The 22,595-nt window shown below is 48.3% G+C and overlaps 1 protein-coding gene across 1 annotated transcript in view; it reads right to left on the bottom strand.

Moving 5' to 3' along the window:
• LOC122544238 (sialic acid-binding Ig-like lectin 13) overlaps positions 1-22,003 on the bottom strand; it is a 97,164-nt gene extending 75,161 nt beyond the window's left edge. Inside the window, exon 1 of the mRNA XM_087980871.1 lies at positions 21,840-22,003. The gene's annotated coding sequence lies outside the window, so the exon portion shown is untranslated. The remainder of the gene's footprint in view (positions 1-21,839) is intronic.
• Positions 22,004-22,595: the final 592 nt, after the last annotated feature.

The raw sequence follows: 22,595 nt of genomic DNA, 5'->3' as shown, positions 1-22,595 counted from the left end.
CAGTTTAATCCCACTCTCCCCTCACACCCTGCTCCCTTTAATATCCCACCCCATCTAATCCCACTCTCCCCCTCACTCCACACATACTTTAATAACCCACTCTGTCTAATCCCACTCTCCCCCTCACTTCCTGCTCCCTTTAATATCCCACCCAGTCTAATCCCACTCTCCCCCTCACTCCCCGCTCCCTTTAATATCCCACCCAGTCTAATCCCAATTTCCCCCTCACTCCCCACTCCCTTTAATATCCCACCCAGACAAATCCCACTCTCCCCCACACTCCCAACACCCTTTAATATCCCACCCAGTCTAATTCCGCTCTCTCCTCACTCCCCACACCCTTGAATATCCCACCCAGTCTAATCCCACTCTCCCCCTCACCCTCCACACCCTTTAACATCCCACCCCATCTAGTCCCACTCTCCCCCTCACTCCCCTCTCCCTTTAATATCCCACCCAGTTTAATCCCACTCTCCCATCACTCCCTGCTCCCTTTAATATCCCACTCTGTCTAATCCCGCTCTCTCCTCACTCCCCACACCCTTTAATATCCCACCCAGTCTAATCCCACTCTCCCCCTCACTACCCCCTCCCTTTAATATCCCACCCAGTCTAATCCCACTCTACCCCTCACTCCCCACTCCCTTTAATATCCCACCCAGTCTAATCCCACTCTCCCCCTTACTCGCTACTCCCTGTAATATCCCCCCCAGTTTAATCCCACTCTCCCCACTCCCTTTAATATCCAACCAAGTCTAATCACACTCTCCCCCTCACTCCCCACTCCCTTTAATATCCCACTCTGTCTAATCCCACTCTCCGCCTCACTCCCCGCTCCCTTTAATATCCCACTCTGTCTAATCCCACACTCCCCCTCACTCCCCGCTCCCTTTAATATCCCACCCAGTCTAATCTCACTTTCCCCTTCACATCCCACTCCCTTTAATATCCCACCCAGTCTAATCCCACTCTTCCCCTCACTCCCAATACCCTCTAATATCCCACTCTGTCTAATCCCACTCTCCCCCTCACTCCCCACTCCCTCAAATATCCCACCCAGTCTAATCCCACTCTCCCCCTCACTCCTCGCTCCCTTTAATATCCCACCCCATCTAATCCCACTCTCCCCCTCACACCACATATACTTTAATAACCCACCCTGTCGAATCCCACTCTGCCCCTCACTCCCCACTCCCTTTAATATCCCACCCAGTCTAATCCCACTCTCCCTCTCACTCCCCACACCCTTTAATATTCCACACAGTCTAATCCCACTCTACCCCTCACTCCCGTTCCCTTTAATATCCCACCCAGTCTAATCCCGCTCTCTCCTCACTCCGCACACCCTTTAATATCCCACCCAATCTAGTCCCACTCTCCCCCTCACTCCCTTCTCCCTTTAATATCCCATTCAGTTTAATCCCACTCTCCCCCTCACTCCCTGCTCCCTTTAATATCCCACCCAGTTAAATCCCACTCTCCCATCACTCCCTGCTCCCTTTAATATCCCACTCTGTCTAATCCCGCGCTCTCCTCAATCCCCACACACTTTAATATCCCACCCAGTCTAATCCCACTCTCCCCCTCACAACCCCCTCCCTTTAATATCCCACCCAGCCTAATCCCACTCTCCCTCTCACTCCCCACACCCTTTAATATCCCACCCAGTCTAATCTCACTCTCCCCCTCACCCCCAAACCATTTAACATCCCACCCAATCTAATCGCATTCTCCACCTGAACCACCGCATCCTTTAATATCCCAGCCAGTTTAGTCCCACTCTCTCCCTCACTCCGCGCTCCATGAAAAATATCACCCAGTCTAATCCCACTCTCCCCCTCACAACCTCCTCCCTTTAATAACCCACCCTGTCTAATCCCACTCTCCCCCTCACTCCCCACATACTTTAATAACCCACCCAGTCTAATCACACTCTCCCCCTCACTCCCCGCTCCCTTTAATATCCCACCCAGTCCAATCCCACTTTCTCCCTCACTTCCCCCTCCCTTTAATATCCCACCCAGTCTAATCACACTCTCCCCCTCACTCCCCGCTCCCTTTAATATCCCACCCAGTCTAATCCCACTCTCCCTCTCACTCCTTGCACCAATTAATATCCCACCCAGTCTATCCCACTCTCCCCCTCACTCCGTGCATCTTTAATATCCCACTCAATCTAATCCCACTCTGCCCCTCACTCCCCACTCCCAATCATATCCAACCCAGTCTAATGCCACTCTCCCCCTCTCTCCCTGCTCCCTTTAATATCACCCCCAGTTTAATCCCACTCTCCCCGCTCCCTTGAATATCCCACACTGTCTAATCCCACTCTCCCCCTCATTCCCCGCTCTCTTTAAAATCACATCCAGTCTAATACTACTCTCCCCCTCACTCCCTGCACCATTTAATATCCCACCCAGTCCATTCCCACTCTCCCCTCACCCCCACTCCATTTTATATCCCACCCAGTCTCCCCCTCTCTCCCTTCTCCCTTTAATATTCCACCCAGTCTAATCCCACTCTCCCTCTCACTCCCTGCTCCCTTTAATATCCCACACAGTCTAATCCCACTCTCCCCCTCACTCTCCACTCCCTTTAATATCCCACTCAGTCTAATACTACTCTCCCCCTCTCTCCCTGCACCATTTAATATCCCACCCAGTCCATTCCCACTCTCCCCCTCACCCCCACTCCATTTTATATCCCACCCAGTCTAATTTCACTCTCCCCCTCTCTCCCTTCTCCCTTTAATATCCCACCCAGTCTAATCCCACTCTCCCTCTCACTCCCTGCTCCCTTTAATATCCCCCCCAGTTTAACCCCACTCTCCCCGCTCCCTTTAATATCCCACCCAGTCTAATCCCACTCTCCCTCTTACTCCCTACTCCCTGTAATATCCCCCCCCAGTTTAATCCCACTCTTCCCGCTCCCTTTAATATCCCACCCAGTCTAATCCCACTCTTCCCCTCACTCCCCGCTCCCTTTAATATCCCACTCTGTCTAATCCCACTCTCCTCCTCACTCCCCAATCCCATTAATATCCCACCTAGTCTAATCCCACTCTCCCCCCTCACTCCCCACTCCCTTTATTATCCCACCCAGTCTAATCTCACTTTCCCCTTCACATCCCACTCCCTTTAATATCCCACCCAGTTTAATCCCACTCTCCCCTCACACCCTGCTCCCTTCAATATCCCACCCCATCTAATCCCACTCTCCCCCTCACTCCACACATACTTTAATAACCCACCCTGTCGAATCCCACTCTGCCCCTCACTCCCCACTCCCTTTAATATCCCACCCAGTCTAATCCCACTTTCCCCCTCACTCCCCACTCCCTTTAATATCCTACCCAGTCTAATCCCACTCTCCCCCTCACTCTCAACACCCTCTAATATCCCACCCAGTATAATCCCACTCTCCCCCTCACTCCCCACTCCCTTTAATATCCCACGCCGTCAAATCCCACTCTCCCCCTCACCCCCCACACCCTTTAACATCCCACCCAATCTAGTCCCACTCTCCCCCTCACTCCCCTCTCCCTTTAATATCCCACCCAGTTTAATCCCACTCTACCGCTCACCCCCCACACCCTTTAACATCCCACCCAATCTAGTCCCACTCTCCCCCTCACTCCCCTCTCTCTTTAATATCCCACCCAGTCTAATCCCACTCTCCCATCACTCCCTGCTCCCTTTAATATCCCACTCTGTCTAATCCCGCTCTCTCCTCATTCCCCACACCCTTTAATATCCCACCCAGTCTAATCCCACACTCCCCCTCACTACCCCCTCCCTTTAATATCCCACCCAGTCTAATCCCGCTCTCTCCTCACTCCCCACACCCTTTTACATCCCACCCAGTCTAATCCCATTCTCCCCCTGACCCACCACATCCTTTAATATCCCATCCAGTCTAATCCCACTCTCCCCCTCACTCCCCGCTCCCTTTAATATCCCACACAGTGGGCGGCACGGTGGCACAGTGGTTAGCGCTGCTGCCTCACAGCGCCAGAGACCCGGGTTCATTTCCCGACTCAGGCGACTGACTGTGTGGAGTTTGCACATTCTCCCTGTGTCTGCGTGGGTTTCCTGCGGGTGCTCCGGTTTCCTCCCACAGTCCAAAGATGTGCAGGTCGGGTGAATTGGCCAGGCTAAATTGCCCATAGTGTTAGGTAAAGGGGTAAATGTAGGGGTATGGGTGGGTTGCGCTTCGGTGGGTCGGTGTGCACCTGTTGGGCCAAAGGGCCTGTTTCCACACTGTAATGTAATCTAAAAAATCTAATCTAATCCCACTCTCCCCTCACACCCTCCTCCCTTCAATATCCCACCCCGTCTAATCTCACTCCTCACATACTTTAATAACCCACCCAGTCTAATCCCACTCTGCCCCACTCTTCCCGCTCCCTTTAATATCCCACCCAGTCTAATCCCACTCTCCCCCCTCACTCCCCGCTCCCTTTAATAAGCCACCCAGTCTGATCCCACTCTGCCCCACTCTCCCCGCTCCCTTTATTATCCCACCCAGTCTAATCCCACTCTGCCCCACTCTCCCCGCTCCCTTTAATATCCCACCCAGTCTAATCCCACTCTGCCCCACTCTCCCCGCTCCCTTTAATATCCCACCCAGTCTAATCCCACTCTCCCCCTTACTCCCTACTCCCTGTAATATCCCCCCCAGTTTAATCCCACTCTCCCCGCTCCCTTTAATATCCCACCAAGTCTAATCACACTCTCCCCCTCACTCCCCACTCCCTTTAATATCCCACCCAGTCTAATCCCACTCTCCGCCTCACTCCCCGCTCCCTCTAATATCCCACTCTGTCTAATCCCACTCTCCGCCTCACTCCCCGTTCCCTTTAATATCACACTCTGACTAAACCCACTCTCCCCCTCACTCCCCGCTCCCTTTAATATCCCACCCAATCTAATCCCACTCTCCCCCTCACTCCCAATACCCTCTAATATCCCACCCAGCCTAATCCCACTCTCCCCCTCATTCCCCACTCCCACTAATATCCCACCCTGTCTAATCCCACTCTTCCCCTCACTCCTCGCTCCAAATAATATCCCACCCAGTCTAATCCCACTCTCCCCCTCACTCTCTGCTCCCTTTAATATCCCACCCAGTCTAATCCCACTCTGCCCCTCACTCCCCACTCCCTTTAATAATCCACCCAGTCTAATCCCACTCTCTCCCTCTCTCCCTGCTCCCTTTAATATCCCCCCCAGTTTACTCCCACTCTCCCCGCTCCCATTAATATCCCACCCAGTTTAATCCCACTCTCCCACTCTCTCCCCGCTCCCTTTAATATCCCCCCCAGTTTAATCCCACTCTCCCACTCTCTCCCCACTCCCTTTAATATCCCCCCCAGTTTAATCCCATTCTCCCCCTCATTCCCCGCACACTTTAATATCCCACCCAGTCTAATCCCACTCTCCCCCTCACTCCCCGCTCCCTTTAATATCCCACTCAGTCTAATCCCACTCTCTCCCTCATTCCCCGCTCTCTTTAATATCACCCCCAGTCTATTCAGACTCTCCCCCTCACTCCCCACACCCTTTAATATCCCACACAGTCTAATCTCACTCTCCCCCTCACTCTCCACTCCCTTTAATATCCTACCCAGTCTAATTTCACTCTCCCCCTCATACCTGCGCCCTTTAATATCCCACCCAGTCTAATCCCACTCTCCCCCTCACTCCCCGCTCTCTTTAATATCCCACCCATTCTAATCCCACTCTCCCCCCTCACTCCCCGCATCCTTTAATATCCCACCCAGTCTAATCCCACTCTCTCCCTCACTCCCCGCTCCCTTTAATATCCCATTCAGTCTAATCCCATTCTCCCTCTCACTCCCTGCACACTTCAGTATCCCACCCATTCTAATCCCACTCTCCCCCCTCACTCCCCACTCCCTTGAATATCCCACCCCCTCTAATCCCACCTTTCTCCCATCCCCACACACTTTAATATCCCACCCAGTCTAATCCCACTCTCCCCCTCGTTCCCCGCTCTCTTTAATATCCCACCCAGTCTATTCAGACTCTCGCCCTCTCTCCCCGCTCCCTTTAATATCCCACCCCGTCTAATCCCACTCTCCCCCTCACTCCCCACATACTTTAATAACCCACCCAGTCTAATCCCACTCTGCCCCGCATTCCCCGCTCTCTTTAATATCCCACCCAATCAAATCACACTCTCCCCCTCACTCCCCACTCCCTTTAATATCCCACCCAGTCTAATCCCACCTACCCCCTCACTCCGCCCTCCCTTTAATATCCCACCCAGTCTAATCACACTCTCCCCCTCAATCTCCACTTCCTTTAATATCCCACCCAGTCTAATCACACTCTCCCCCTCAGTCCCCACACCCTTTTATATCCCACCCAGTCCAATCCCACTCTCCCCCTCGCTACTTGCTCCAATTAATATCCCACCCAGTCTAATCCCACTCTCCCCCTCACTTCCCGCACCCTTTAACAACCCACCCAGTCTAATCCCACTCTCCCCCTCACTCCTTGCACCAATTAATATCGCAGTCAGTCTATCCCACTCTCCCCCTCACTCCGTGCATCTTTAATATCCCACTCAATCTAATCCTACTCTCTCCCCACATTCCCCACTCCCTTTAATATCCCACCCAGTCTAATCCCACTCTGCCCCTCACTCCCCGCTCCCTTTAATATCCCACTCTGTCTAATCCCACTCTCCCCCTCACTCCCCACTCCCTTTAATATCTCACCCAGTCTAATCCCACTCTCCCCCTCACTCCCCACACCCTTTAATATCCCACACAGTCTAATCCCACTCTCCCCCTCACTCCCCACTCCCTTTAATATCCCACCCAGTCTAATCCCACTCTCCCCCTCACTCCCCACTCCCTTTAATATCCCACCCAGTCTAATCCCACTCTCCCCCTCACTCCCCACTCCCTTTAATATCCCACACTGTCTAATCCCACTCTCTTTCTCACACCCCGCATACTTTAATATCCCACCCATTCTAATCCCACTCTCCCCCCTCACTCCCCGCACCCTTTAATATACCACCCAGTCTAATCCCACTCTCCCTCTCACTCCCCGGACACTTTAGTATCCCACCCAGTCTAATCCCACTCTCCCCTCACTCCCCGCACCCTTTAATATCCCACCCAGTCTAATCCCGCTCTCCCCCTCACTCCCCTCTCCCTTTAATATCCCACCCAATGTCATCCCACTCTCCCCCCACACTCCCCGCACACTTTAATATCCCACCTCCTCTAATCCCACCTTTTCCCATCCCCACACACTTTAATATCCCACACAGTCTAATCCCACTCTCCCCCTCGTTCCCCGCTCTCTTTACTATCCCACCAAGTCTAATCCCATTCTCCCCCTCACCCCCACACCCTTTAATATCCCACCCAGTCTAATTCCACTCTCCCCCTCACTCCCCACACCCTTTAATATCCCACCCAGTCTAATCCCACTCTCCCCCTCATTCCCCGCTCTCTTTAATATCCCACCCAGTCTATTCAGACTCTCCCCCTGACTCCCCGCTCCCTTTAATATCCCACCCAGTCTCTCCCACTCTCCCCCTCACTCCCTGCTCCCTTTAATATCCCACCCAGTCTAATCCCACTCTCCCCCTCACTCCCCACTCCCTTTAATATCCCACCCAATATCATCCCACTCTCCCCCCTCACTCCCCACACACTTTAATATCCCACCCAGTCTAATCCCACTCTCCCCCTCACCAACCACACCCTTTAAAATCCCATCCAGTTTAGTCCCACTCTCCCCCTCACTTCCCTCTCCCTTTAATATCCCACCCAGTCTAATCCTACTCTCCCCCTCATTCCCCCCTCCCTTTAATATCCCACCCAGTCTAATCCTGCTGTGTCCTCAGTCCCCACATCCTTTAATATCCCACCCAGTCTAATCCCATTCTCCCCCTCACCCCCACACCCTTTAATATGCCACCCAGTCTAATCCCACTCTCCACCACACCCCCCCTCCCTTTAATATCCCACCCAGAGTATTCTTGCTCTCTCCCCACCTGGGTGGTTACATTTCTCTTGAACCTGACCACGTTGGGTCCATATTTACTTTCCAAGCACATCTCATTTAAACTCAACTTTTATAAGTTTTAATATCAAAATCTGTTTTTTTGTTTTTCAAGAGGTCTTCTCCAGACCAAAGAAATGGATGTACAGTCAATGCTGCCTGACAGAGTCCTGTGTGTAACCCCGGGAATGTCTCACCTGCTGGGTGTCAGTGAAATCTCAAACCGAGAGAGAGAGAGAGAGAGAGATATGACAGGCAGAGATCATGAGGGTGCTGATTCGTTCCCTCTGCCTCCCTTAGCAGAAAGCCCGCTGTTGTGGAAAGTTTATTTGTGTCTTTGCCTTTCCAGATGGTAACCAAGGCTTAGGGTGGCTCGGTGGCTCAATGGTTAGCACTGCTGCCTCACAGCACCAGGGATCCAAGTTCGATTCCAACCTCAGGTGACTGTCTGTGTGGAGTTTGCACGTTCTCCCCGTGTCTGCGTGGGTTTCCTCCGGGTGCCCCGGTTTCCTCCCACAGTCCAAGGTGTGCAGGTCAGGGTGAATTGGCCATAGTGTTAGGTGCATTAGTGAGAGGGAAGGGCATCTGGGTGGGTTACTCTTCAGAGGGCCGGTGTGGACTGGTTGGGCCGAAGGGCCTGTTTCCACACAGTAGGGAATCTAATCTAATCTAATATTGTGAGAATGTGAAAGGCACTTTCTTTTTGGATGATGAATAGAGAGCGCCCTCACTGGTGGGTGGAGGAACCTGCAGTATGACAGATACAGAGGCAGTGTCCTTGAAAAATGTCATACAGCAACTTCCAGGTCATGGGGGGTCCACACATCAGTTTCAGAGAGAGATATGGAGTCTTGCTGTGCACTGTGTTTGCTCACAATATGCTCTTCCTGTCTTTTTACAGCCACCACAGAATCTCTCAATTTCTTCTCTGGAAGTGATTAAAAATTCATCATAGAGTCATTGAGCCATAGAGACGTACAGCATGGAATCAGACCCTTCGGTCCAACCCGTCCATGCCGACCAGATATCCCAACCCAACCTAGTCCCACTTGCCAGCACCCGGCCCATATCCCTCCAAACCCTTCCTATTCATATACCAATCAGTATAATTGATGGGAATACTGCAGTGATAATCTGCTCTGTTGAGAACTGCCCAGCTTCTAATCTTAAGGTGTCAATGAACAGAACAAGTTCAAGCAATGAGCTGTATTACCTCCAGGGAGACTGGAGATTGTCAGTGTGAGGCAGAGAATGACCAATGACCATTTGTTTACTGGTTAGGGCATGTGGTGTTGCTGGGAAATCTGGTTTTTATTGCCCTAGCCAAATTGCCATGTTGTGCACACCAGAAGGGATTTGAATCGATGCACAGTCCTTTAAGATGTTCTGCCTGTGCGCAGAACATCTCAACAACATCAAAATACATCTATGAGGTGAGTCATTTGTGTGGTAAGGCACAGAGCAAGGCACTGACCATATCCAACCAGCGCACATCGGTAAGTCTCAACACAGTGCCCGAAATTAAATGGGATTCTGTGAAAGCACAACGCTTGCCAAATAATGCTGAGTGTGGAACAAATCTGACTTACAATCAATTTCAAGAGATTAGTACGGTGTGATGTATGGCACACTCAGGTGTACGAGAACTTTAAATCACAAGGCTGTGTTATATGCCTATAGGAATAAGGTGTACACACACTGCACCTGTTTTGACACAACAAAATAGATGAAAGCCATTCTCTGTTTGATGTCTTGTTCAATCAGAGTCCAACTGCCTAGTTTATAATTTAAACCAATCCTGACAGTTAATAGTCAGTCTTTCTTAACAGAGGCATTGGCCAGATCAATGCTGCTACTGACTAGAGGCCACTTACAGTATACAGGATAGCTACCTCGTACAAATGCTGTTTTCCCATTACTTTGGTAATGCAAAGTGTTCTGATGAGTGAAATACTTTCACGAAATGTGTTATCTTTTCAGCGACACTAATTTTACCCGAATTAATGTCTCCAGCCATGTTCCCATCACAAACCACTGAACTGACTTGTCTGTCTTTGCCTGACTTAACTTCACGCTCTTATTTTTTGAGCAAGCGCTCCTCATTTACAATTCTCCAGTCCCCTGGCAGCATCCCTGAGTCTCAAGGAAGATTCCCAAATTATTGCAGTTTCCGCTCTCAATTCTATCAGTGTATCAGCCAAGTCTCGACACCCTGTCAATGTTAAGTAGAGGTAGCTCACCCAGTACCACTTCCTCATCAGTTGCTCTTCGGAGGGTCAGTGTGCGGACTTGTTGGGCCAACGGGCCTGTTTCCACACTGTAAGTAATCTATTCTAATCTAATCTAATCTAATCTAATCTAATCTTTCAAATGACTAAATCTCCTCCTTTGTCACCATGACCGAGTTAGGATCAGCTTTCTGGGTAAAATATTTATTTATAGCTCAACTGTGTCTTCTGCTCCAGTGTATGAACACACCTTTTTAATCCATAAGGAACCCACTCCTCCTTTTACCACCTTTTGATTATTTATTTACCGCCCTTTGGCTATTTATATGCTAATACCAGCCCTCTTACACTCCCTTTTATATTAATGCCAGAATCTTTCCAGGCTGCTTCTTTGTTGCACATAATTATTTTTCACCACTAACCTGTACCTTCGAATTTCAGCCGCGTTCTTAATTGGTCATAAACACACTTTTGTTTCTCTGTCACAATTTCTTCCTCCTTCGTCTGGCCAGGAATTCTGGAATTATTTCTTCCCATGCTTCCCTTTGGGTGGAATATAAGATGACTGTCAAGGTTAGAGTGGTGCTGGAAAGGCACAGCAGGTCAGGCAGCATCCGAGGAGCAGGAAAATCGACGTTTTGGGCAAAAGCCCTTCATCAGGAATGAGGCTTTTGCCCGGAACGTCGATTTTCCTGCTCCTCAGATGCTGCCTGACCCACTGTGCTTTTCCAGCACCACTCTAATTTTGACTCCAATCTCCAGCATCTGCAGTACCCACTTCTGTCTATAAGCTGACTGTGTCTAAACCTATTGTTCAGCTGCTGATTTTCCTGCCAATCTTAGTCTCCAATGTTTTTGACCCGGATCCTGCTGAATTAGCCATTTCCCCAATTAAATATTCCTCCTCTGGATTGTTCATTGTCATTTTCCAAACTCACCCAGTGATACCATCACCTCAGTGTCCTCTCACTGACCCTATGCCCACATTATTCACAATGAACTAGGTCTAACCATGCCTCCTTTCTTAATGGACTCTCCCTTACACACATACTGACACCCCTTCCCCAACCCCCCCACACCTCCCCCCCACACCTCCCCCCCACACACAAACACACACACCTGTACACATAGCCATACACGCACACAGCACTACACACACACACGCACACAGCCCTACACACACAGACACATGCACACACACAGACACACAGCCCCACAGACACATGCACACAGCCCTACACACAGACACACACAGACACACACGCACACAGCCCCACACACACAGACACACACAGACACATGCACACACACAGACACACACAGCCCTACACACATACAGCCCCCCACACACAGACACATGCACACACACACAGACACACACAGACACACATACAGACACACACACACACACAGCCCCCCACACACAGACACACACAGACACATGCGCACACACACACAGACACACATACAGACACACACACACACAGACACACACACAGCCCCACACACACAGACACAGACACACATACAGACACACACACAGACACAGACACACATACAGACACACACACAGACACACACACAGACACACACACACACAGACACACACAGCCCCACACACACAGACACACATACACAGACACACACAGACACATGCACACACACATACAGACACACAGCCCCACACACAGACACACACACAGACATACACAGACACATGCACACACACATACAGACACACAGCCCCACACACACAGACACACACACAAACACACACAGAGACACACACAGCCCCACACATACAGACACACATACAGACACACACACACAGACACACACACACACGCACACAGCCCCACACACACAGACACACACACAGACACATGCACACACACATACAGACACACAGCCTCACACACACAGACATACACACAGACACACATACAGACACACACACACACACAGACACACAGACACACACACACACACACGCACACAGCCCCACACACACAGACACACACAGACACATGCACACACACATACAGACACACACAGCCCCACACACACAGACAAGAAAGAAAAAAATCAGTGTTATTGTAGGGGAAAGCCTGGGAAGGCAGTTCAGTGGTTACTATCCCAGGACTTGTTGAGATAATTCTTATGATGATTATACTGGTCAGAACACTGTTTCTCAGCTGTCCTTTTCAGGATCCTTTCACTGCTTTCCAAGAGGAAAGACTCCATCCAAGATTCGGGACAGAGGCCGGAGAACCACAATGATTCTATAACGATTGAAGCATGATCACTCTGGCTTTTCTGGTCTTCCTTGACCACCCTGCCCCACCTTCCTCAACACGTCCTCAATAATGAGACTTCCTTCATCAATGATTATTCTGGACATGGGACATATCCTGACATCCCCACTCAGCACAGGATAATTCCAAAGCCCTCAGCCTCCCTGATGTGCAGGCTCTCCCATCATTGAGAAGGGTTATAATTGAGGAGGCTCCTGCAGTAAGTTGCCCACCAGTATTCATGGCTGGATATGGTGGGGCTGCAGAACTTAGATCAGATCCATTGTTGTTGGATTGCTTTGCCCTGTCTATAGCAAGTGCTTTCGCTGTTTATCCTGTATATAGTCCCATCCGTTTGACACCTCTGTGATAATAGGAATCCTGCATATATAAATCCTGCATATATATCAGATATTGTGCATGAATATCTATTGTTTCACAGGATATTGGCATTGTGGGCAAGGTCAGCCTTCATTGACCATGAACCAAGAGGTTTGGCCATTCCCCAGAGCCACTTTGCTGTGGGTCTGGAGTTACGTGGAGGCTCAGACTGGGTAAGGATGGCAGATCGCCTTCTCTGAGGGACATTCGTGACCTCGTCAGGGTTTTACGGCAAACAGTGATAGCTTCATGGTCACTCTCCCCTAGAAGAGCTTCCAATGCAATTGATTGATTAGATTACTTACATTAGATTAGATTAGATTACTTACAGTGTGGAAACAGGCCCTTCGGCCCAACAAGTCCACACCGACCCGCCGAAGCGTAACCCACCCAGACCCATTCTCCTACATTTACCCCTTCACCTAACACTACGGGCAATTTAGCATGGCCAATTCACCTAACCCCTGCACATTTTTTGATTGTGGGAGGAAACCGGAGCACCCGGAGGAAACCCACGCAGACACGGGGAGAATGTGCAAACTCCACACAGAGAGTCGCCTGAGGCGGGAATTGAACCCGGGTCTCTGGCGCTGTGAAGCAGCAGTGCTAACCACTGTGCTACCGTGCCGCCTCAGGCGACTCTCTGTGTGGAGTTTGCACAACTCGATTGATCGAGTTGAAATCCCACTGGCTGCTGGGGTTGGGATTTAAACCCATGTTACAAGAGCATTAGCCTGACCTCTGGATTATCTTCCCAGTCACATGACTACCACACGATCTGAGTGCAATTATATAACTGCTCGGCCAGACCTCACATGGAATACTGTGTGCAGCGATAGTCACCTGACCTAAGGAAGGCAATTACTTGTTTGGGATGGGGTGCAAAAAGATTCACCAATTCCAGGGATTCAGGAATCCTCCAGCGAGGAAAGATTCCGTAGATGAGGGACTGTGTTCGCTGGAGTTCAGAAAATTGAAAGATGATCGCGTTCAATCATCCAGAGATCCCCCAGGGCAGAGTAGGTGCAGGAAGGACGTTTCTCTTGTCTGTGGGGAGGCCTTGAACTAAGGAAGACACAATCTCAGAAAAAGAGGGTAAAGAGATAAAGAGGATGGTGAATCTTTGACATTGTGTGAATCAGAGGGCTGTGGAGGTTCACTCACGTCTATTTCTACAACAGAGATCAGGAGCTTTCTTCACATTTAAAATATTCAGAAGTACAAAGATGGTGCAGGAATACCAGACAGAGTTTACTGACCAGCTATAATCTCAGTGAATGGCAGACTGAGGCTGAATGCACTCCTCATACGCCTGTTTCTTATGTTCTTACAAATGCTGCAAATATACAGATATCGTATATAAACATTACATTCCTTGCTTAGACCTTAGAGGTATCAGTGGGTCACTTCACAAACTCAGAACTGCAAAGACTGTCTCTTTTCACTTTGGTGCTTTTTTTTAAAACTGTGGACTGAAGTTAGAAGGAAGTGATTTAAGACCCAGAGGTTTGCAAGGACGGCTGTGTTTTCTTTTGGAAATAAGGAATTTGATTCCTTTTGTGAAACTTATTTGAGTAGTTGTTAAAAATCACACAACATCAGGTTATAGTCCAGCAGGTTTAATTACAAACATTAGCTTTCAGAGCGGCACACTTTCATCAGGTGGTTGTCCATAGAACATCGAACATAGAACATTACAGCACAGTACAGGCCCTTCAGCCCTCGATGTTGCACTGCCCTGTCATACTAATCTGAAGCCCATCCCACCTACACTATTCCATGTACGTCCATATGCCTGTCCACCTGGTGAAGGAGCAGCGCTCCGAAAGCTAGTGCTTCCAATTAAACCCGTTGGACTATAACCTGGTGTTGTGTGATGTTTAACTTTGTCCACCCCAGTCCAACACCGGCATCTCCAAATCTTGAGTAGTTGTGGGTTCCAGTAACGTGCAGCTGAACTGGAGTTGAGGAGCTGTTCACAAGTAAGTCTGACTGGTGTGGACTAGGGACCAATTACGAATGACAAAGGTCCTCTGCCTGTCAACAACCATGTAATGGGTTGTCAGGGTGTTGAGCACAGCTTAATCTGTGAGCAAGACAGTGAGAAGCTTTGTCAGACCAAAAGAGAAACCAGGAGCCACTTCAGCAGCCCAAAACACACTACCTCTCAGGTCTCTGCAATAAGCCACTTTAATCTGGAAAAAGTTGCTTTTGTTTTCCTTCATCAGATACTGCAAATTGTGACTTTGAATTGGATAGGTCAGAGATCTTTCATAAATGAGCAGCCACCCTGTGCCTGCTGCAAATCAGGGGCTGCATTCAAAAAAAGGGAGGGTTGAGGATAAACTGCAGATCAGCAAGAGCCAAACACAACAGATCTTGGCAACAAAGACTTCAGGATTTTGTTTCCAGTTGTCTCTCCACTGATGTAGGTTTCTTTTTCCTCACACAGGACGGGGGAAGTTTATAAAAGGGCTTTAGAGTTTTAATTTGTCAAGGTTACTCAATTAAATTAAGTTGTGTACCTAGTTCTGGAATCAAAAAACCTGTAGGAAATAGTGGTTGTTGCTTTTTGTCAACCTGAATCTGAAAATAGGTGGTTTGGGAATATTGCACATTCTAAAAATGTCTTTAACGTTTGTGAAGAGCAGGATTTGATTCAGTTATCTCAGTGAGGCGTGACAGAACAATAAAATGTGTGCTTGAACACCATTCTAAAACTGTTCTGTAGTCATCCATTGGTTTGTTTTTTCCCAGGTAGAGATTCTGGTGAATGGAAAGCAGGATTAGTTGGAGCTGGAGTCATTTTGAGTATTGGATTCTTCATCTTCAAGTGTGTGAGAAAGTAAGCATGCAGGTTTAATTTGCTGTTTTTGAACTTTTTTTTCGCATCTTCTCTGTCCCACCACAGCTAGTAAAGTACTCAAGTGTTGTGATAGAGGAAACATAGCATACAGCAAGCTCTCAGAAACATTAAAGTGACAATGTTCGAGATAATCAGTTTCCAGAGATGTTGGCTGATGGATATATTTTGGTTTCTGATCCCTCCTCACCTTTTGGAGTGAACTGAAACCTAACGTCAATGACTGTCCAGTCTTACACTGTAATATCATCGCAGAGTCCGGAGACATACCTCTGTTCTTCATCCAAATTGTGACCACAGGATCTTTCACAAGAGCACTTGGGCCTTGGTTGAACATTTTATCCAACAGTGCAGCCCACCCCAATGCAGTAACTGCCCATGTCAGCCAGGATTATAAAATATCCTCAAACATCCACAGGGTGTGAAAGGGGCAGTCAAAAATGCAGGATTTTCTATCGTCACTTGATGCATCTTTCTCCATTTTCGCTGACTCATTCCCTCTCCTTTTTCTATTGATCCTCTTTGTCTCATTACATTTACATTACATTACAGTGTAGAAACAGGCCCCTCGGCCCAACAAGTCCACACCGACCCGCCGAAGCGAAACCCACCCATACCCCTACATTTACCCCTTACCTAACACTACGGGCAATTTAGCATGGCCAATTCACCTGACCCTGCACATCTTTTGGACTGTGGGAGGAAACTGGAGCACCCGGAGGAAACCCACGCAGACACGGGGAGAACGTGCAAACTCCACACAGTCAGTCGCCTGAGGCGGGAATTGAACCCGGGTCTCAGGCGCTGTGAGGCAGCAGTGCTAACCACTGTGCCACCGTGCCACCCACCGTGCCGTCTCATTCTCTCTCTCTCTCCCCCTCTCTCGTCCTCTTGCTCATTGTCCAGTGTCTCACTGTTTTGAACAGCGCTATGTAACATCTGATCTTTGGGAGGTTCCCTCTTGAGAGAGCAGTTTCAGGACACAAGGGTTACAAGCATTGCAGGGTAACAGCCCTGTACATCAACAAAAGGGTTTTCACTCAGTTCCCCACTTCCTCATCTGGCCCAGAGTGAAACATCAATCGGTTACAATTACATACACAGAGCTAGAAGCACAGGAAGAGGCCATTCAGCCCACACAGAGCCTGTCAGCAGAGACATGCCAGGGGAGCAGTTGGACAGGTCCAGAGGAAGTAACATAATTATTGCAATTCACCTTGACAACCAATATCCTCCTTTGTTGATGTTAAGGAGATTATTAAACTAGAAAGAGTGCAGAAAAGGTTTACTGTGATGCTATCTGGATTGGAAGCTTTGAGTTATAAGGAGATGTTGGATAGGCTGGGACTTTTTTTTTGCCGGAGCATAGGAATGACCATATAGAAGTCGATAAAATGATGAGAGGCATTGATAAGGTGTGATGTGGAGTTGCCGGTGTTGGACTGGGATGGACAAAGTTAAAAATCAGACAACACCAGATTTATCTGGAAGCACTAGCTTTTGTGCAACATGCGTAAGGTAGATAGCCAACAGCTTTTCCCCATTTGTCGGGGAGTCTAAAGCTAGAGGGCATAGGTTAAAGGTGAAAGGAGCAAGATACAAAAGGGTCCAGAGGGGCAATTTTTTCACACAGAGGGTGGTGAGTATCTGAAAGGGCTGCCAGGGGTAGTGGAGGAGGTGGGTACAGTTTCATCATTTAAAGTCATAGAGATGGCCAGCACAGAAACAGACCCTTCGGTCCAACCCGTCCATGCTGACCAGATATCCCAACCCAATCTCGTCCCACCTGCCAACACACGGCCCATATCCCTCCAAACCCTTCCTATTCATATACACATCCAGATGCCTCTTAAATGTTGCAATTGTACCAGCCTCCACCACTTCCTCTGGCAGCTCATTCTATACACGTACCACCCTCTGTGTGAAAAAGTTGCCCCTTAGCTCCCTTTTACATCATTTCCCTCTCACCCTAAACCTATGCCCTCTAGTTCTGGACTCCCTGACCCCAGGGAAAAGGCTTTGTCTATTTCTCCTATCCATGACCCTCATAATTTTGTAAACCTCTATAAGGTCACCCCTCAGCCTCCGACGCTCCAGGGAAAACAGCTCCAGCCTGTTCAGCCTCTCCCTATAGCTCAGATCCTCCAACCCTGGCAACATCCTTGTAAATCTTTTCTGAACCCTTTCAAGTTTCACAACATCTTTCCGATAGGAAGGAGACCAGAATTGCACGCAATATTCCAACAGTGGCCTAACCAATGTCCTGTACAGCTGCAACATGACTTCCCAACTCCTGTACTCAATACTCTGACCAATAAAGGAAAGCATACCAAACGCTGCCTTCACTATCCTATCTACCTGCGACTCCACTTTCAAGGAGCTATGAACCTGCACTCCAAGGTCTCTTTATTCAGCAACACTCCCTAGGACCTTACCATTAAGTGTATAAGTCCTGCTAAGATTTGCTTTCCCAAAATGCAGCACCTCGCATTTATCTGAATTAAACTCCATCTGCCACCTCTCAGCCCATTGGCCCATCTGGTCCAGACTGTGGAATGTCCTGATGGGCCAATGTCCAGATAACCCTCTTCGCTGTCCACTACACCTCCAATTTTGGTCTCATCTGCAAACTTACTAACTGCACCTCTTATGCTCGCTTCCAAATCATTTATATAAATGACAAAAAGTAGAGGACCCAGTAGCGATCCTTGTGGCACTCCACTGGTCAGAGGCCTCCAGTCTGAAAAACAACCCTCTACCAACACCATCTGTCTTCTACCTTTGAGCCAGTTCTGCATCCAAATGACTAGTTCTCCCTGTATTCCATGAGATCTAACCTTGCTAATCAGTCTCCCATGGGGAACCTTGTCGAACTCCTTACTGAAGTCCATATAGATCACATCTAATGCTCTGCCCTCATCAATCCACTTTGTTACTTCCTCAAAAAACGCAATCAAGTTTGTGAGACATGATTTCCCATGCAGAAAGCCATGTTGACTATCCCTAATCAGTCCTTGCCTTTCCAAATACATGTACATCCTGTCCCTCAGGATTCCCTCCAACAACTTGCCCAGCACCGAGGTCAGGCTCACTGGTCTATAGTTCCCTGGCTTGTCTTTACCACCCTTCTTAAACAGTGGCACCACGTTTGCCAACCTCCAGTCTTCTGGCACCTCACCTGTGACTATCGATGATACAAATATCTCAGCAAGAGGCCCAGCAATCACTTCTCTAGCTTCCCACAGAGTTCTCGGATACACCTGATCAGGTCCTGGGGATTTATCCACCTTTACCCGTTTCAAGTCATCCAGCACTTCCTCCTCTGTAATCTGGACATTTTGCAAGGTGTCACCATCTATTTCCCTACAGTCTAATTCTTCCATATCCTTTTCCACAGTAAATACTGATGCAAAATACTCATTTAATCTCTTCCCCATTTTCTGTGGCTCCACATAAAGGCTGCCTTGCTGATCTTTGAGGGGCCCTATTCTCTCCCTAGTTACCCTATTTTCCTTAACGTATTTGTAAAAACCCTTTGGATTCTCCTTAACTCTATTTCCCAAAGCTATCTCATGTCCCCTTTTTGCCCTCCTGATTTCCCTCTGAAGTATACACCTACTGCCTTTACACTCTTCTAAGGATTCACTCGATCTATCCTGTCTGTACCTGACATTTGCTTCCTTTCAGAAACATTTCGACAGATAGCTATCTTGAGGTATAGACCAAATGGGGACAAAGTGTCCATGTGCATAGATTCCTGAAAGTTGCCACCCAGGTCGATAGGGTTGTTAAGAAGGATGTTCCTGATGAAGGGATTTTGCCCGAAACGTCGATTTTACTGCTCCTCGGATGCTGCCTGAACTGCTGTGCTCTTCCAGCACCACTAATCCAGAATCTGGTTTCCAGCATCTGAAGTCATTGTTTTTACCTTGTTAAGAAGGCATACAGTGTATTGGCTTTTATTGGTAGAGGGGTTGAGTTTCGGAGCCACAGGGTCATGTTACAGCTGTACCAAACTCTGCTGTTGCTGCATTTGGAGTATTGAGAACAGTTCTGGTCACCACATTATAGGTAGAATGTGGAAGCTTTGGAAAGAGTTCAGAGGGGATTTACTAGGATGTAGGGAATGGATTTACGGGTATGGAAAGCAGGTCTTATGAGGAAAGGCTGATGGACTTCAGGTTATTTTCGTTAGAGAAAAGAAGGTTAAGAAGTGATTCAATCAGACTAATAAGATAATCAGAGGGTTAGATAGGGTGGACAGTGAGAGCCCTTTTCCTCCGATGGCGATGGCTAGCATGAGGCGACATAGCTTTAAATCGAGGGGTGATAGATATAGGACAGATATCAGAGTTAGATATAGAATGAGAGGAAATAGATGGTGACATCTTGAAAAATGTCCAAATTACAGAGGAGGAAGTTCCGGATGTCTTGAAAGCATAAAGGTGGATAAATCCCCAGGACCTGATTAGGAGTACCCTGGATCTCCATGGGAAGCTAGGGAAGTGATTGCTGGGCCTCTTGCTGAGATATTTGTATCATCGATAGTCACAGGTGAGGTGCCGGAAGACTGGAGGTTGGTTAATGCGGTGCCACTCTTTAAGAAGGATGGTAAGGACTAGCCAGGGAACTATAGACCGGTGAGCCTGACGTCGGTGGTGGGCAAGTTGTTGGAGAGAATCCTGAGGGACAGGATGGACATGTATTTGGAAAGGCAAGGACTGATTAGGGATAGTCAACATGGCTTTGTGCGTGGGAAATCATGTCTCACAAACTTGATTGAGTTTTTTGAGGAAGTAACAAAGAGGATTGATGAGGGCAGAGCGGTGGATGTGATCTACATGGAAGTCAGGAAGGCATTCGACAAGGTTCCCCATAGGAGACTGATTAGCAAGGTTAGATCACATGGAATACAGGGAGAACTAGCCATTTGGATATAGAACTGGCTCAAAGGTAGAAGACAGATGGTAGTGGTGGAGGGATGTTTTTCAGACTGGAGGTCTGTGACCAGTGGAGTACCACAAGGATCGATGCTGGGTCCTCTACCTTTTGTCATTTACATAAATGATTTGGGTGTGAGCGTAAGAGGTATACTTAGTAAGTTTGCAGATGAGACCAAAATTGGAGGTATAGAGGACAGCGAAGAGGGTTACCTCAGATCACAACAGGATCTGGACCAGATGGGCCAATGGGCAGAGAAGTGGCAGATAGAGTATAATTCAGTTAAATGCGAGATGTTGCATTTTGGGAAAGCAAATCTTAGCAGGACTTATACACTTAATAGTAAGGTCATAAGGAGTGTTGCTGAACAAAGAGACCTTGGAATGCAGGTTCATAGCTCCTTGAAAGTGGAGTCGCAGGTCGATACGATAGTGAAGAAGGCGTTTGGTATGCTTTCCTTTATTGGTCAGAGTGTTGAGTACAGGAGTTGGGAGGTCATGTTGCAGCTGTACAGGACATTGGTTAGGCCACTGTTGGAATATTGTGTGCAATTCTGGTCTCTTTCACAATATGTTGTGAAACTTGAAAGGATTCAGAAAAGATTCACAAGGACGTTGCCAGGGTTAAAGAGTTTGAGCCAGAGGGAGAGGCTGAACAGGCTGGGGGTGTTTTCCCTGGAGCGTCGGAGGCTGAGGGGTGACCTTATAGAGGTTTATAAAATGATGAGGGGCATGGATAGGATAAATAGACAAAGTATTTTCCCTGGGGTCAGGGACTCCAGAACTAGAGGGCATAGGTTTAGGGTGAGAGGGGAAAGATATAAAAGGTAGCTTTTTCATGCAGAGGGTGGTATGTGTATGGAATGAGCTGCCAGAGGATGTGGTGGAGGCTGGTACAATTGCAACATTTAAGAGGCATTTGGATGAGTATATGAATAGGAAGGGTTTGGAGGGATATGGGCCGGGTGCTGGCAGGTGGGACTAGATTGGGTTGGGATATCTGGTCGGCATGGACAGGTTGGACCGAAGGGTCTGTTTCTGTGCTGTACATCTCTATGACTCTATAATTAACCATGAGGACTCACATTTCGGTGGAATTGCCGAAGATTCATAGCCGATGAAAGGACATCATCCAGGGAGACAGCGGTGCAGTTGTAATTGATTGATAATCTGGTGATGCAGGCTATTGTGCCAGAGAGGGTTTCAAATGCAACCATGACAGCAGTGGTGCTATGTGAATTCAGTTAATCAATCTGAAAGATAAGTTCAATCACAGAGAAAATTGAGAACTCAACTGGCCTGTCAGCATCCTTGGCAAAAGAAACAGAATTAATATTTCACATCAAGTATAGCTTCTTCTGAACTCAAAAAAAGTTCATCTCATACATGGTGGTAGAATCATAAGACCAGAGGCATAGGAGTGGAAGGAAGGCCATTCGGCCCATCGAGTCCACTCCGCCATTCAATCATGGCGGATGGGCATTTCAACTCCACTTACCCACATTCTCCCCGTATCCCTTAGTTCCTTGCAAGATCAAGAATTTGTCAAGCGCTGCCTTGAAGACATTTAACATCCCGGCCTCCACTGTGCTCTGTGGCAATGAATTCCACAGCCACACCACTCTCTGGCTGAAGAAATGTCTCCTCATTTCCGTTCTCAATTGGCCCCCTCTAATTCTAAGGCAGTGCCCACGGGACCTAGTCTCCCCACCTAATGGAAACAACTTCCCAGCATCCACTCTTTCTAAATCATGCATTATCTTGTAAATTTCTATTAGATCTCCCCTCAACCTTGTAAACTCTCATGAATACGATCCCAGGATCCTCAGCCGTTCATCGTA

Source organism: Chiloscyllium plagiosum, unplaced genomic scaffold, assembly GCF_037043375.1.
Source record: "Chiloscyllium plagiosum isolate Xiang-an unplaced genomic scaffold, Cpla_swu_hap1 HiC_scaffold_38, whole genome shotgun sequence".
Classification (NCBI taxonomy): Eukaryota; Metazoa; Chordata; class Chondrichthyes; order Orectolobiformes; family Hemiscylliidae; genus Chiloscyllium; species Chiloscyllium plagiosum.
Note: the sequence above shows the minus strand (reverse complement) of the source record. Positions and strands in the feature narration are given on the sequence as shown.